The sequence below is a fragment of the Arachis hypogaea genome, chromosome 20 (assembly GCF_003086295.3).
Source record: "Arachis hypogaea cultivar Tifrunner chromosome 20, arahy.Tifrunner.gnm2.J5K5, whole genome shotgun sequence".
Taxonomy (NCBI): Eukaryota; Viridiplantae; Streptophyta; class Magnoliopsida; order Fabales; family Fabaceae; genus Arachis; species Arachis hypogaea.
Window position 1 is genome coordinate 32,436,744 of NC_092055.1, and position 15,734 is coordinate 32,452,477.

Consider the following 15,734-nt stretch of genomic DNA (forward strand, 5'->3'; position numbering starts at 1 on the left):
ACCATCTTGAGTTTGGATAACAAAGTCCGAAAACGAGTCGGGTGACAAGCTTTCGTGAAGATATCAGCAATCTGATCCAATGTTCCAACAGCAATGAGACGAACAGCATCAATAAAGATACGTTGTCGAACAAAGTGACAATCAATCTCAATGTGTTTGGTGCGTTCATGAAACACATCATTATGGGCAATCTGAATAGCACTGCGGTTGTCACAAAAAACCTCAGTAGGGGACGACTGAGAAGCACCCAAATCTTCGAGAAGCCAACGAATTGAGATAACCTCAGCAGTGGTGTCAGCGAGAGCACGATACTCAGCTTCTGTGCTTGAGCGAGCAGTGAACGTTTGCTTCTTAGCACGCCAAGAAATGAGAGCGTCGCCAAGAAACAAACAGTAACCAGTAGTGGAACGACAATCAGTAGGATCACCAGCCCAATTAGCATCGGAGTACGCCTGAAGGGACAAAGAGGAATGGGCATAAAAATAAAGGCCATGAAATAGAGTGTCTTTGATGTAGCGAAGAATGCGAAGAACTGCCGCATAGTGAGTAGTACGAGGAGCTGACAAGAACTGGCTAAGTACATGAACTGGATAGGCGATGTCTAGTCGGGTGACAGTCAAGTAGATGAGACCTCCAACTAACTGTCGATAGAGAGTCAAATTTTCCAAAACAGTGCCATCCACAGGGGTAAATCGAACATTAGGCTCAAGAGGAGTAGACTCAGTGCAACTATCTGTAATCCCAGCGCGAGTGATAAACCACTATTTTATGGTTTATATTGTGTTTAAAGGTGTGGTTTTATCATGATCTTTGCCCACTTATTCATTAAATAAGCATGCATTTATATTTCCTTCCTAAAGTTATTGCATGATTGAAAACTTGCTTCCTAGAGACTTTTAATTATGTATTTTATTTCCCCTTTATTCCATTCGATGCCGTGATCTGTGTGTTAAGTGTTTCAAGCTTTATAGGGCATGAATGAGTTGGAGATTAGGAAGGAAGCTTGCAAAAATGGAAGGAACACAAGAAATTGAGGAGATGACCAGCGAGAAACGACGCGACCGCGCGGAGAAGAGCAAATCGCAGTGACGCGGCCGCATGGATGACGCGACCGCGCGGCATGGAATAGCACGAGTGACGCGGCCGCATGGATGACGCGACCGCGTGGCAAAGCAGAACGCCGAATGACGCGTCCGCATGAGCGACGCGATCGCGTGACATGCGCGATCTGCATAATCTGCAGAATTGCTGGGGGCGATTTTGGGCCCCATTTTGACCCAGTTTTCGGCCCAGAAAAGCAGACTAGAGCCAGAGAACATGTAGAAACCAAAGAGAACATTCATTCCGCATAGTTTTAGTTTTTAGATCTAGTTCTACTCCTCCTCTAGGTTTTCTCTCTACACATTCATAGTTTTTAGGATTAGTTATTTTTCGTTATCTTTGCATTGGGATATTGAGAAGAGTTATTGCCTCGTCAAGACTTTGACATTCTAGTTCGTTCTCTTTCACTTGTCTTTTACTCTTCCATGTTCCTTAATTTACTTAATTTTGCTATTGGATTATTTTAGCATTTATTAATACAAGAATCACTTTTATTTTAAATTAATCTTTTGAGCATTATTTATCATGTCTTTCTTTAATTCCCTTTCTTACGTTATGAATTTTACATTTACAATGAGCGAGTAGTCCCCTAACTTGATGGGGAGTCGATGAAAGGAGTCCTTGAGTTGGAATGCTCAAGAGAAAGATTGTAATTGGGTTTATTGTTGGATTGCTCTCTAGTCACTAACACCAATCCTCCCAAGAGTGGATTGGAACCTATGAATAGAACAGCATTCCAACTTGTTTGACTTTCCCTTACTTAGTAAGGGACAACTAAACACAATAAATCTCAATTGTCAATTAATCTTGAGAGTACTGCAACAAGAATAGGGCTTCCATCTAATCAACTCCCAGTCAAGGCTTTTATTTATATTTATATACATTCTCCAATTTAATTTTCTATCATTCAACTCAAACCTTTTTGAAAACCTTCTGATTAATAAAATAGCACACTTTCCTATAACTCGTCGGGAGACGACCTGGGATTCATAATCCCAGTATTTTAATTTTAATTTCTGTGACACCCCTTTTTAAATTGATAAGCGGATTTCTGGTTGGTTGAGAACTATACTGGCAACGCATAATTTATAATCATTCTTAACTCGCCAATTTCCGCTCGCATCAATTTTTAGCGCTGTTGCCGGGAAGTTGCAATAGAGTGCTAAAGTTATTAATTGGAATTTATTTATTTGTATTTTATTTTATTTTGCTACTATGAGCTGCTTGTTTCTTTCATTAGATGACGCGTTCACTTCTTGATCCAAGCTTGCCAGTATTTGATCCTGAGATTGAAAGAACTATTTCACGAATAAGGCAAGCTCGGCGTCGATTAGCCCTCTCTGAGGGCGGATTTGAAACGCCATTTGAGGAAGAAACCAGCTCCCGTTCTACTGATTCGATTGATTTACGTATAGGTAACATGGCGGCAGCCAGAAGAGTTACTATCTAGGAGGCTGGAGCCCCTGATTTTTCAATGCAACAGTTCCAAGAGCATCATCCAGCGGTGGCTACAGATTTTAAAATAAAGACCGCACTGCTCAATTTGATGCCCAAGTTTCATGGCTTACCTGCTCAAGAGCCTATCAAGCACCTGAGAGATTTTCAGGTAGCCTGTTCTACTGTCAGGCGTGATGGTGCAGATGAAACTTCAATTTTGCTGAAAGCTTTCCCATTTTCTCTTGAGGGAAAAGCAAGAGAGTGGTACTACACTCAACCAGCAACAACTGTATCCAACTGGGATACACTCAGAAGAGAATTTTTGGAAAAGTTCTTTCCAGCTGAAGTTACTGATAAATTGAAGAAAGATATTTTCATGATTGTTCAGGATGAATCCGAGACGCTTTATGAATACTTGGAGCGCTTCAATAATCTTCTGGAAGCATGCCCCCACCATATGATTGAAAAGATAGTGTTACTCGGTTATGTCACACAGGGTATGAGGCCCCAAGATAAGACCACATTGGAAAGTGCTAGCAATGGGTCTATGAAAAAGTACAAGACCACTGATGAGGCGTGGCAATTGATTAGTGACTTAGCTGAATCTACCAGGAATCACAGGAAAAAACAAGGCCGTTCAAAAGCCGTTGCAAAAGTATCCTCTAGCAGAGAGACTACTGCTCTAACTCAGAGTATCTGTGAAATGACCAACTTGCTGAAGCAAATGCAATTGAATCAACGACAAGTTCAGCAAGCTCAACCTTCTCCAGCACAGCAAAACCAACAATTAGTCCCACAGAGAGTTTGCAGAATCTGTGCTGATTACAGTCATTATACTGATGAATGTCCGCAGCTCCAGCAGGAAGACAACACCGTGGCAGCCACTCATAACTTCTATGACCGCCCCAACCAAGGGTACAAATAAAGTGGCAATTACAACCACGGATGGCAGAACAATTCTAACCAGAATTGGAGGGACAACAACAACAGAGGAGGCAGAGATAATCAGGGATATCATAGGTGAAATAATAACAACAACAGGCTGCAAAATCAGAATCAGCCTTACAAAGCACCTCACCTGAGACAATCCCAAGGACCACAGAATACCCAACAGCAGACCTCTCAAATTACCTATCCTTCTTCATCTGCCAATGATGACTTACTATAATCTATTGATCGGAGACAGCAGACCATGGAAAATAACATTAATGCCACTCTAAATGGTCTGAACGCTACTTTGCAAGCTCTTGTCTCACAGATTGGATCAATGAACAACTCCAATAACCAACCTTTGAGCTCCAGTAGAATTCCCTCTCAACCATTACCCAATCCCAAGAGTGGTATTAATGCCATCACCCTGAGGTCCGAAACCACACTACAGGAGAGGAATCAGGATGAGCCAAACCCACCAGAGCACGCCTCAGCTGAAGAGGTAGTGGAAATAGAAGATGTTGAAGAAGAAGAGGACATACAGGACATAGCTGAAGAAGAAGAAGTGCAACCACAAGAGGAAACACCAAAAGGTGCAGACACTGCAGAAGATACCACTCCCATTCTATTTCCACAACTTGCAAGGAAGCCCAGGAAGCAGCTGGAACCTGATCCCAAAATGGTAGAGATATTCAAAAAGGTTGAGGTAACTGTTCCCCTTTTTGATGTTATTCAACAGGTACCTAAATATGCAAAGTTTCTAAAAGATTTATGTATACATAAATACAAAATTAATGAATTAGAAACTATTCCCTTAGGAAGTTCCATATCTGCTTTAATGGGAGGTTTACCTGAGAAGTGTAGTGACCCAGGTCCTTGTATGGTTAATTGTACTATAGGTGGTGTAGTATTTTCTGATTGCATGTGTGATTTAGGAGCATGTGTAAGTATAATGCCTTTGTCTATATATGATATTTTGAGGCTCTCTCCCTTAAAAAGGTCGGCAGCTCGTTTTGTGTTAGCAGATAAAAGCATTATCACAGTGGCTGGAGTTGCTGAAGATATATTAGTGGGCATTAAAGGGCTTACATTTCCCATTGATTTTTATATCCTGGAGATTTCCTAGAATGCCTCAGATAAGCCATCATCAATCTTACTCGGAAGACCATTCCTGAAGACCTCAAAGTTCAAATTAGATGCTTTTTCAGGAACATACTCTTTTGAAATAGATGGCCGAGTAGTGATCTTCAATCTGAATGGATTTCTGAAGCATCCTCCGGAGGATCATTCCATCCTCCAGTGTGACATTATAGATGAAACCGTAGCTGAAGTTCACCAGGAAGAATTTGAAGAGAAGCACACAGGACAAGGTCCAACTGTGGGGACATTCTCAGAGGACAATGACAGTGCTTTGCCTTTGTTACCAGCTCCAGACAACCCAGACCCAGAACATGATTAGAAGTTAGAATTAAAACCCCTTCCTCCACACCTCAAATATGCTTACCTTGAAGACGGGCAGAAGTTTCCGGTTATCATTGCAAGGGAACTCACTTCTCAACAGGAAGAGCAGCTACTTGGTGTGTTGAGGAGGCACAAGAAGGCAATTGGGTGGAGTTTGGCAGACATAGTAGGCATCAACCCTCAAGTATGTGAGCATAGAATATTTTTAGAAGAGGGAGCAAGACCTGTCCGTTAACCCCCAGAGAAGACTGAACCCCACTATCCTAGAGGTTGTCAAAAAGGAAGTGACCAGACTACTAGAGGCAGATATCATCTATCCCATCTCAGACAGTGAATGGGTAAGTCCAGTACAAGTGGTGCCAAAGAAGTCTGGAGTCACTACAGTGAAGAATGAGCATAGAGAGCTCCTGACAACCAGAGTTCAGAACGCCTGGAGGGTCTGCATTGACTACATACGCCTCAACCAAGCAACCCGTATGGATCACTATCCTCTTCCATTCATTGATCAAATTCTGGATCGCCTGTCAGGTAAATCGCATTATTGTTTTTTAGATGGTTACACAGGTTATTTCCAGATTCATATAGCCCCTGAGGATCAAGAAAAGACCACTTTTACATGTCCTTTTGGGACTTATGCTTACAAGAGAATGCCCTTTGGCTTGTGCAATGCACCAGCTACTTTCCAAAAGGTGCATGATGAGTCTTTTCTCTGATCTTATTGAGGACTGTATGGACGTTTTTATGGATGATTTTAGTGTATGCGGTGATTCCTTTAGCCTTTTCTTAGATGGATTATCTAGAGTATTAGATAGATGTGTCAGTACAAACCTTGTATTAAATTTTGAAAAATGTCACTTTATGGTTAAACAAGGGATTGTACTAGGATATGTTGTGTCTAATACTGGCATTTCTGTAGATCCAGCAAAGGTGGATGTTATTTCTACTTTACCTTACCCCTCTTCTGTGAGAGAGGTCCGTTCTTTCCTTGGCCATGCAGGTTTTTACAGGAGATTCATTAAGGACTTCAGTAAGGTAGCACTTCCCTTATCAAGATTACTGCAGAAAGACATTGAGTTCGAGTTCAGTGACCATTGCAAACAAGCGTTTGATAAGCTGAAGACTGCACTGACTCAAGCCCCAATTGTAAGAGGACCAGACTGGAGCCAACCATTTGAAATTATGTGTGATACTTCCAACCATGCAGTAGGAGCAGCACTGGCTCAGCGTGAAGGTAAGGACCCCTTTGTTATTGCGTATGCGTCTAAAACTTTAGATGCCGCTCAGTCTAATTATACTACTACTGAGAAAGAGCTTCTTGTTATTGTTTTTGCTCTGGATAAATTCCAAGCCTATTTACTTGGTACGAAGGTAGTAGTGTATTCAGACCACGCAGCTCTAAAGTATCTATTATCTAAAAAGGAGTCCAAACCAAGGCTTATACGTTGGATACTGCTATTACAAGAATTTGATTTAGAAATTAAGGACATGAGTGGTAACCAAAATTTAGTGGCAGACCACTTGAGTCGCCTTGAGCACATTACAGATGACTCCACTCCTATAGCTGATAATTTCCCATTTGATAACCTGCAAGCAGTATCTAAGATAGTCCCTTGGTATGCACCTGTAGCTAATTATCTAGTTAGCCGCACCTTTCCTCCATACTTTTCTAAGCATCAAAGATAGAAGCTGAAAAGCGAGTCTAAATATTATATATGGGATGACCCATATTTATGGAGATGTGGCGCTGACCAGGTAATTAGACGGTGTGTGCCTCAATCAGAATTCCAGTCCATCTTAGAGGCCTGTCACTCATCTGAGAGTGGAGGACATTTTGGCCCTCAAAGAACTGCTAGAAAAATCTTAGATTGTGGATTCTGGTGGCCTACTCTTTTTAGGGACGCTGCTGAATTTTGTAAATCCTGTTTCCCATGCCAGAAATTTGGTAATATATCCAGGAGGGATGAGATGCCTCAACAGATTATGCTTTTCTGTGAAATTTTTGATGTTTGGGGCATTGACTTCATGGGTCCATTTCCAAATTCCAATGGTTATTTTTATATATTGTTAGCTGTGGATTACGTTTCCAAATGGGTGGAAGCAATTTCTACCCGCACTGATGATGCTAACACTGTTGTTTTCTTTGTGAGAAACCATATTATTTGTCGCTTTGGATCACCACGAGCAATCGTGAGCGATCAAGGCACCCATTTTTATAACAGGAGACTAACAGGATTGATGAAGAAACATGGGATAATCCATAAAGTTGCAACAGCTTACCATCCTCAGACTAATGGGCAAGCTGAGGTGTAAAATAGAGAGATAAAGCGTATCTTACAGAAGATAGTCAAACCTCATAGAAGAGACTGGAGCACCAGGCTACAAGATGCACTCTGGGCATACAGAACAGCATACAAAACACCCATTGGGATGAGTCCTTTCTACTTAGTTTATGGAAAAGCTTGTCATCTCCTTGTTGAAGTAGAGCACAAAGCCTTTTGGGCAGTAAAGGAATGCAACATAGGAATTGGGGGAGCCGGAGCTGAAAGGAAGTTGCAACTGCAAGAACTGGAAAGCCTTCGCCTAGAAGCTTATGAGAACTCAAGACTATACAAGGAGAAGATGAAGGTTGTACATGATCAGCACATCAAGAGGAAAGAGTTCCAACCTGGGGACTTAGTCCTCCTTTACAAGTCTCGACTGAGGCTCATGCCAGGCAAGTTGAGATCTAGATGGGAAGGTCTATACAGAGTAGAGAAGGCCGAACCATACGGAGTTTATCACCTTAGCCATCCTTCAAGCTCTGAACTTATCAAAGTTAATGGACATCGTTTAAAGCTGTACAATGGCGAGAAGCAGAAGAAAGACAAGGAGCTCGAGATCTTCCGCTTGGAAGATCCCCACATAACCGAAGACTGAGCTAGTGGAGCGTCCAACTTACGGACGTTAAAGCAAAGTGCTAGGTGGGAGACAACCCACCATGGTATGATCGTTCTTTTATTTATTTTTTAGTTTTCTTATTCAATAACTCTTCTCTTCATTAGTACAATTCGTGCATCTGCATTTACATACTCTTATTTTTATTAAAAAAAAAATTTGTTATGCGACGCGACTGCATCATTGACGCGTCCGCGTTGCAGGTGTTGGGAGAGACAGTTAAAAATGAACAGAGAGTCACGCGAGAGCGTGGCTGGAGGTGTGCCAATGGCACAATTCGGCCCACGCGACCGCGTGCCCCACGCGGCCGCGTGACCAAGGATTTCGACGTAATAATGGTGCACAACTGAAAGTTGTGCTAGAGTGGTGCTGGACTCGCGCTGGACGCGCAGTCCACTCACGCGATCGCGTGCCCCACGCGGCCGCATCACATCCCAATAATTGCCCACTCATGCGATCGCATGCCCCATGCGATCGCGTCACCCAAAATTTGGCATTTAATGGTTTTGAATAGAGAGTTGTGCGAGTGCGAGGCTACCCTCGCGCCAATGGCATTAAACGGGTCATGCGATCGCGTGACCGACACGACCGCGTCATTCTCTTTAAGCGCAAGTCGCGCGACCGCGTGCCCCACGCGATCGCGTCACTTGCGTCGCACAGCCTCCCTAATTCTGCCAACTATCTTATCTTTTTCTTCCCAAATCCTATTTTTTTTTCCTCCTTATTTCTTCTACCTTTCTTCCTCTATGCCTTCTTCCTTCTTTCTCACTTTTTACTTTCTCTCACCCCTATTAACAAGGTTTTTCTTTTCTTCTTCCCTCCTCACTTTTCTATTATTCTTCTTATTTTTATATGTTATCTTCTTTTCTTTTCTTTTAACCTTCATTGTTCTTATTTTCTTTTTCTTTCCTTTTCTTTTTTACTTGGTGTTATAAATTTAATTGAGTCATTATTTCTAATTATATGCTTGTGGACTGTTGTAAATTTGTTTGACAATTATATATTACTTTTTAAGAGATTACTTGCATGTTCAAATTATTAGTTTCAAGAGCTTATTCCACATGCATGCTATGTGTTTGTGAAAAAGCCCATATGGCATTATGAACTTCTCTACATTTTTCTACTCTAATATTCAATGCTTGCTTTTCACAAAATCCCTTTACTACTTTATTAATTGAATTTAATTATCAATACAAACGTGATAGTTAGTTACGAGTGATAACATATTTAAATGGGACATTGAATGCTTGGTCTATGCTACTCATGCCTTTGCCTGGATGCCAATAAACTCCTTGCATTTACTTGTCCCTATATGCCCTTGCTATATTTCCATTGATGACTTTTTCCATGTCGTCCGGACCATGTGTTAACGTCATTCTTCTTTATTGTGCATTGCTTATCATTTACACCACCCTCTTCCTTGCTCTATTCCTTTCAATTTATTTTACTTTCTCTTCCCTTTTTCAGGATGGCCACCAAGAAAAGAAAGGAGAAAGCTACTCCCAAACAACCACCAAGAAGAGGTACAAAAAGAGCATTAGTGGCAGAACCCTCTTCAACTGCAGTAAAGCCCTCAACAAAGAGATTTAAGAGGATTATAAAGGTTGATGAAAAGAGAAAGCTTTCCCAGCAAAGGACACTGCGCGATTTTCCAATCATTACTGTGAGCAGATGTTCCCCATCCTGGCAGAAAGGAATTACAACAACGAATACCTTCTTCTCCTCCCGCCCAATATTGCCACCTTCGTTGAGCCACAAATTGCCCGAAGACAATGGGGTTTCGTACAGAGACAGCCAAGGCAGGTCAATCTTTCTTGGTAGTCGAGTTCTACTCCAATTTCCACCTGCCCACTCTGCAGTCTGTCTATGTTTGTCAGAAGCAAGTCCCCATTACAGAAGAAGCCATTCAGAAAGCTCTAAGTCTTCCCACTATTCCAGAAGGATTGGACGCCTTTCAAGAAGCCGCACTCAAGCGCCAGATGTACCACTTTGACTGGGACGCTGTTCTCAGAGTTATCGCATTACCTGGCAGTAGATGGATCTACGGATACCATCGTACCCGCCCTAAGGGAATATCGGCTTCAGCACTTACCTTGGAGGCTCGCGTATGGGCACAGATCATGTCCCATTACGTCTTCCCGAGCACTCACGAGTCCTCCTTCACTGCGGACATGGCCGTTCTACTATGGTGCATCCTTATAAACCAACCTCTGAATCTACCAAGACATATCCGGAATGCTATGGAACACGTACAAATTGCGAGCAACTTACCTTTTCCCGCCCTGGTCTCAGATCTTGTCTCAGCAGTCGGAGTCTCCTACAGAGCTGGGGACACCAAAGCCATACTTCCACGGGATGATCAGTATGTCCCCAACGGGAAGTACCTTAGACTTCCAGCAGCCACTATTAGCCAGCCTACTGAACCAGTTAAGGATATTCCTTCTTCAACACCACAAGCACCCACAACAGCCCAACTGCTCCAGCAGATACTTGAAAAGTTGGATCGGCATGAACAGAAAGCTAAGCTAAGAGAGCGCCGTAACAAGCGCCGATTCACATACCTCAAGGAGCTGAACATGGGAAAATTCAAGGACTCAGACACCCCATAATCCACTTCTTTTACCAGCACAGGGAGCCATGATGGTCCCGACTGTGGAGATACTGCTACCAGCCCACCTTTGTTCTTGACAGATGGCACCGAGGACGGTGCAACGCCTTAAGTGTGGGGAGGTCGGTCAGTACCTGACTTCTGGAGGTAATTTCTCTTCCCTATACACCAATAAATTAGGATATTTAGTTAGTTTTTCTTTTGTAGAATAGGATAAATTGCATAGTAATAGATTAGTTGCATGCATGTTCTGCTTGATTGAAAAGACAATAAGTTTTTTCTAAGACTCTATCTTTGGAACAAAATTTCACTAATTTTAATTAAAACTTTTATGTTAAATTTTCTTGAAGTTGTATTTGGAACATGATTTTTGAGCTAAAGAACACACAACCTGTGAGATTTGAGCCTTTATGAATGGTTACATTATTTAACCATAATTATTTTATTCTTGTGTGTTTACTTCTCTATGATTGTAATCTATATTTTGTTTCATCTTATATGTCCAATGTTTATTATATTTACATGCTTGCATATGATTGAGGCCATTATTTGTTCAGCTTACTTATCCAAAATAAGCCTACCCTTTCAATTACCTTTGTTAGCCACTTTGAGCCTTTAAATCCCATTTGATCTATATTTTACCATATTACTAGCCTTAAGCGGAAAAACAATTATACATCCCAAATTGAATCTTTGGTTAGCTTAAAATAGAATTGTGTGTGTTATTTAAGTATGAAAAATTGTGGGAACAAAGGATAATAAGGGAATGAGGATAATATAATGGAATTTGGATGCCTACTCATGTGAAACTATAAAAAAATCAAAAATCTATACGCACTGATAAGCTATGTTTATGTTTATGTTATGATATATATATATATATATATATATATATATATATTCAATAAATAAATAAGGGGACAAAATTACCCCAATGTTAGATTAAGAATTCAAAAATCAATGCATGTATGATAAAATAAAAATAAAAAATTGAAACATGAGTAGGGAATGTAAAAGGGAATTTCTGGGTAGCTAGGTATGAATTTTAGAAGTTATATAGAATATATATAGGTTATGTTAAAGCTTGGGTTAATTAAAGATTCAATTTATAAGCTTACTTAGCCATATATGTATCCTTACCCTTACCTTGGCCCCATTACAACCTTAAAAAGACCTCATGATGTTTGCATTGGTATATTAAATGTTGTTGATTGGTTAGGAGAAGAACAAAAATTAGAGAGCATGATTAGAGAAGCATAGAGTGATTACCCTATATACTAGAGAGACTAGAGTGTACATACTTCATCAGTGAGGGTTCCATGGTTGAATTTCTATGTTCCCTGCTTTCATGAGCTATCTTCTTACACTTTTATCTGTTCTTACTGTATAAGAATTGAGTTAGTGGAATTTGATTTGTAATTGTTTTGAAGAGCTTACTTACTTTTGATCAAGTGAACAAAAATCATACAGCTGCATTCATATATATAGGTTGCATTGCATTGCATAGGTTTTATATGTTCTTACTCATTTATTTTATCTCCTTCAACTAAGCATGAGGACATGCTAATGTTTAAGTGTGGGGAGGTTGATAAACCACTATTTTATGGTTTATATTGTGTTTAAAGGTGTGGTTTTATGATGATATTTGCCCACTTATTCATTAAATAAGCATGCATTTATATTTCCTTCCTAAAGTTATTGCATGATTGAAAACTTGCTTCCTAGAGACTTTTAATTATGTATTTTATTTTCCCTTTATTCCATTCGATGCCGTGATCTGTGTGTTAAGTGTTTCAGGCTTTATACGACATGAATGAGTTGGAGATTGGGAAGGAAGCTTGCAAAATGGAAGGAACACAAGAAATTGAGGAGATGACCAGCGAGAAACGACGAGACCGCGCGGAGAAGAGCAAATCGCAGTGACGCGACCGCATAAATAACGCGACCGCGCGGCATGGAATAGCACGAGTGACGCGGCCGCATGGATGACGCGACCGCGTGGCAAAGCAGAACGCCGAATGACGCGTCCGCATGAGCGAAGTGATCGCGTGACATGCGCGATCTGCATAATCTACAGAATTGCTGGGGCGATTTTGGGCCCCATTTTGACCCAGTTTTCGGCCCAAAAAAGCAGACTAGAGCCAGAGAACATGTAGAAACCAGAGAGAACATTCATTCCGCATAGTTTTAGTTTTTAGATCTAGTTCTACTCCTCCTCTAGGTTTTCTCTCTACACATTCATAGTTTTTAGGATTAGTTATTTTTCGTTATTTTTGCATTGGGATATTAAGAAGAGTTATTGCCTCATCAAGACTTCGACATTCTAGTTCGTTCTCTTCACTTGTCTTTTACTCTTCTATGTTCCTTAATTTACTTAATTTCTCTATTGGATTATTTTATCATTTATTAATACAAGAATCACTTTTATTTTAAATTAATCTTTTGAACATTATTTATCATGTCTTTCTTTAATTCCCTTTCTTACGTTATGAATTTTACATTTACAATGAGCGAGTAGTTCCCTAACTTGATGGGGAGTGGATGAAAGAAATCCTTGAGTTGGAATGCTCAAGAGAAAGATTGTAATTGGGTTTATTGTTGGATTGCTCTCTAGTCACTAACACCAATCCTCCCAAGAGTGGATTGGAACCTATGAATAGAACAGCATTCCAACTTGTTTGACTTTCCCTTACTTAGTAAGGGACAACTAAACACAATAAATCTCAATTGTCAATTAATCTTGAGAGTACTACAACAAGAATAGGGCTTCCATCTAATCAACTCCCAGTCAAGGCTTTTATTTATATTTGTATACATTCTCCAATTTAATTTTCTATCATTCAACTCAAACCTTTTTGAAAACCTTCTGATTAATAAAATAGCATACTTTCCTGTAATTCGTTGGGAGACGACCTGGGATTCATACTCCCAGTATTTTAATTTTAATTTCTGTGACACCCCTTTTTAAATTGATAAGTGGATTTCTGGTTGGTTGAGAACTATACTGGCAACGCATAATTTATAATCATTCTTAACTCGCCAATTTTCGCTCGCATCAATTTTTGGCGCCGTTGCCGGGGAGTTGCAATAGAGTGCTAAAGTTATTAATTGGAATTTATTTATTTGCATTTTATTTTATTTTGCTACTCTGAGCTGCTTGTTTCTTTTGTTAGATGACGCGTTCACTTCCTGATCCAAGCTTGCCAGTATTTGATCCTGAGATTGAAAGAACTATTTCACGAATAAGGCAAGTTCGGCGTCGGTTAGCCCTCTCTGAGGGCGGATTTGAAATGCCATTTGAGGAAGAAACCAGCTCCCGTTCTACTGATTCGATTGATTTACGTACAGGTAACATGGCGGCAGCCAGAAGAGTTACTATCCAGGAGGCTGGAGCCCCTGATTTTTCAATGCAACCGTTCCAAGGGCATCATCCAGCGGTGGCTACAGATTTTAAAATAAAGACCGCACTGCTCAATTTTATGCCCAAGTTTTATGGCTTACCTGCTCAAGAGCCTATCAAGCACCTGAGAGATTTTCAGGCAGCCTGTTCTAATGTCAGGCGTGATGGTGTAGATGAAACTTCAATTTTGCTGAAAGCTTTCCCATTTTCTCTTGAGGGAAAGGCAAGAGAGTGGTATTACACTCAGAAGAGAATTTTTGGAAAAGTTCTTTCCAGCTGAAGTTACTGATAAACTGAAGAAAGATATTTCCATGATTGTTCAGGATGAATCCGAGACGCTTTATGAATACTGGGAGCGCTTCAATAATTTTCTGGAAGCATGCCCCACCATATGATTGACAAGATAGTGTTACTCGGTTATGTCACACAGGGCATGAGGCCCCAAGATAAGACCACATTGGAAAGTGCTAGCAATGGGTCTATGAAAAAGTACAAGACCACTGATGAGGCGTGGTAATTGATTAGTGACTTAGCTGAATCTACCAGGAATCACAGGCAGAAACAAGGCTGTTCAAAAGCCATTGCAGAAGTATCCTCTAGCAGAGAGACTACTGCTCTAACTCAGAGTATCTGTGAAATAACCAAATTGCTGAAGCAAATGCAATTGATCAATGACAAGTTCAGCAAGCTCAACCTTCTCCAGCACAGCAAAACCAACAGTTAGTCCCACAGAGAGTTTGCGGAATCTGTGCTGATTATAGTCATTATACTGATGAATGTCCACAGCTCCAGCAGGAAGACAACACCGTGGCAGCCACTCATAACTTCTATGACCGCCCCAACCAAGGGTACAATCAAAGTAGCAATTACAACCATGGATGGCAGGACAATTCTAACCAGAATTGGAGGGACAACAACAACATAGGAGGCAGAGATAATCAGGGATATCAGAGGTGGAATAATAACAACAACAGGCAGCAAAATCAGAATCAGCCTTACAGAGTACCTCACCTGAGGCAATCCCAAGGACCACAGAATACCCAACAGCAAACCTCTCAAATTACCTATCCTTCTTCATCTGCCAATGATGAATTACTACAATCTATTGATCGGAGACAGCAGACCATGGAAAATAACATTAATGCCACTCTAAATGGTCTGAACGCTACTTTGCAAGCTCTTGTCTCACAGATTGGATCAATGAACAACTCCAATAACCAACCTTTGAGCTCCAGTGGAATTCCCTTTCAACCATTACCCAATCCCAAGAGTGGTATTAGTGCCATCACCCTGAGGTCCGGAACCACACTACATGAGAGGAATCAGGATGAGCCAAACCCACCAGAGCACGCCTCAGCTGAAGAAGAGGACATACAGGATATAGCTGAAGAAGAAGAAGTGCAACCACAAGAGGAAGCACCAAAAGGCGCAGACACTGCAGAAGATACCACTCCCATTCCATTTCCACAACTTGCAAGGAAGCCCAGGAAGCAGCTGGAACCTGATCCCAAAATGGTAGAGATATTCAAAAAGGTTGAGGTAACTATTCCCCTTTTTGATGTTATTCAACAGGTACCTAAATATGCAAAATTTCTAAAAGATTTATGTATACATAAATACAAAATTAATGAATTAGAAACTATTCCTTAGGAAGTTCCATATCTGCTTTAATGGGAGGTTTACCTGAGAAGTGTAGTGACCCAGGTCCTTGTATGGTTAATTGTACTATAGGTGGTGTAGTATTTTCTGATTGCATGTGTGATTTAGGAGCATGTGTAAGTATAATGCCTTTGTCTATATATGATATTTTGAGGCTCCCTCCCTTAAAAAGGTCGGCAGCTCGTTTTGTGTTAGCAGATAAAA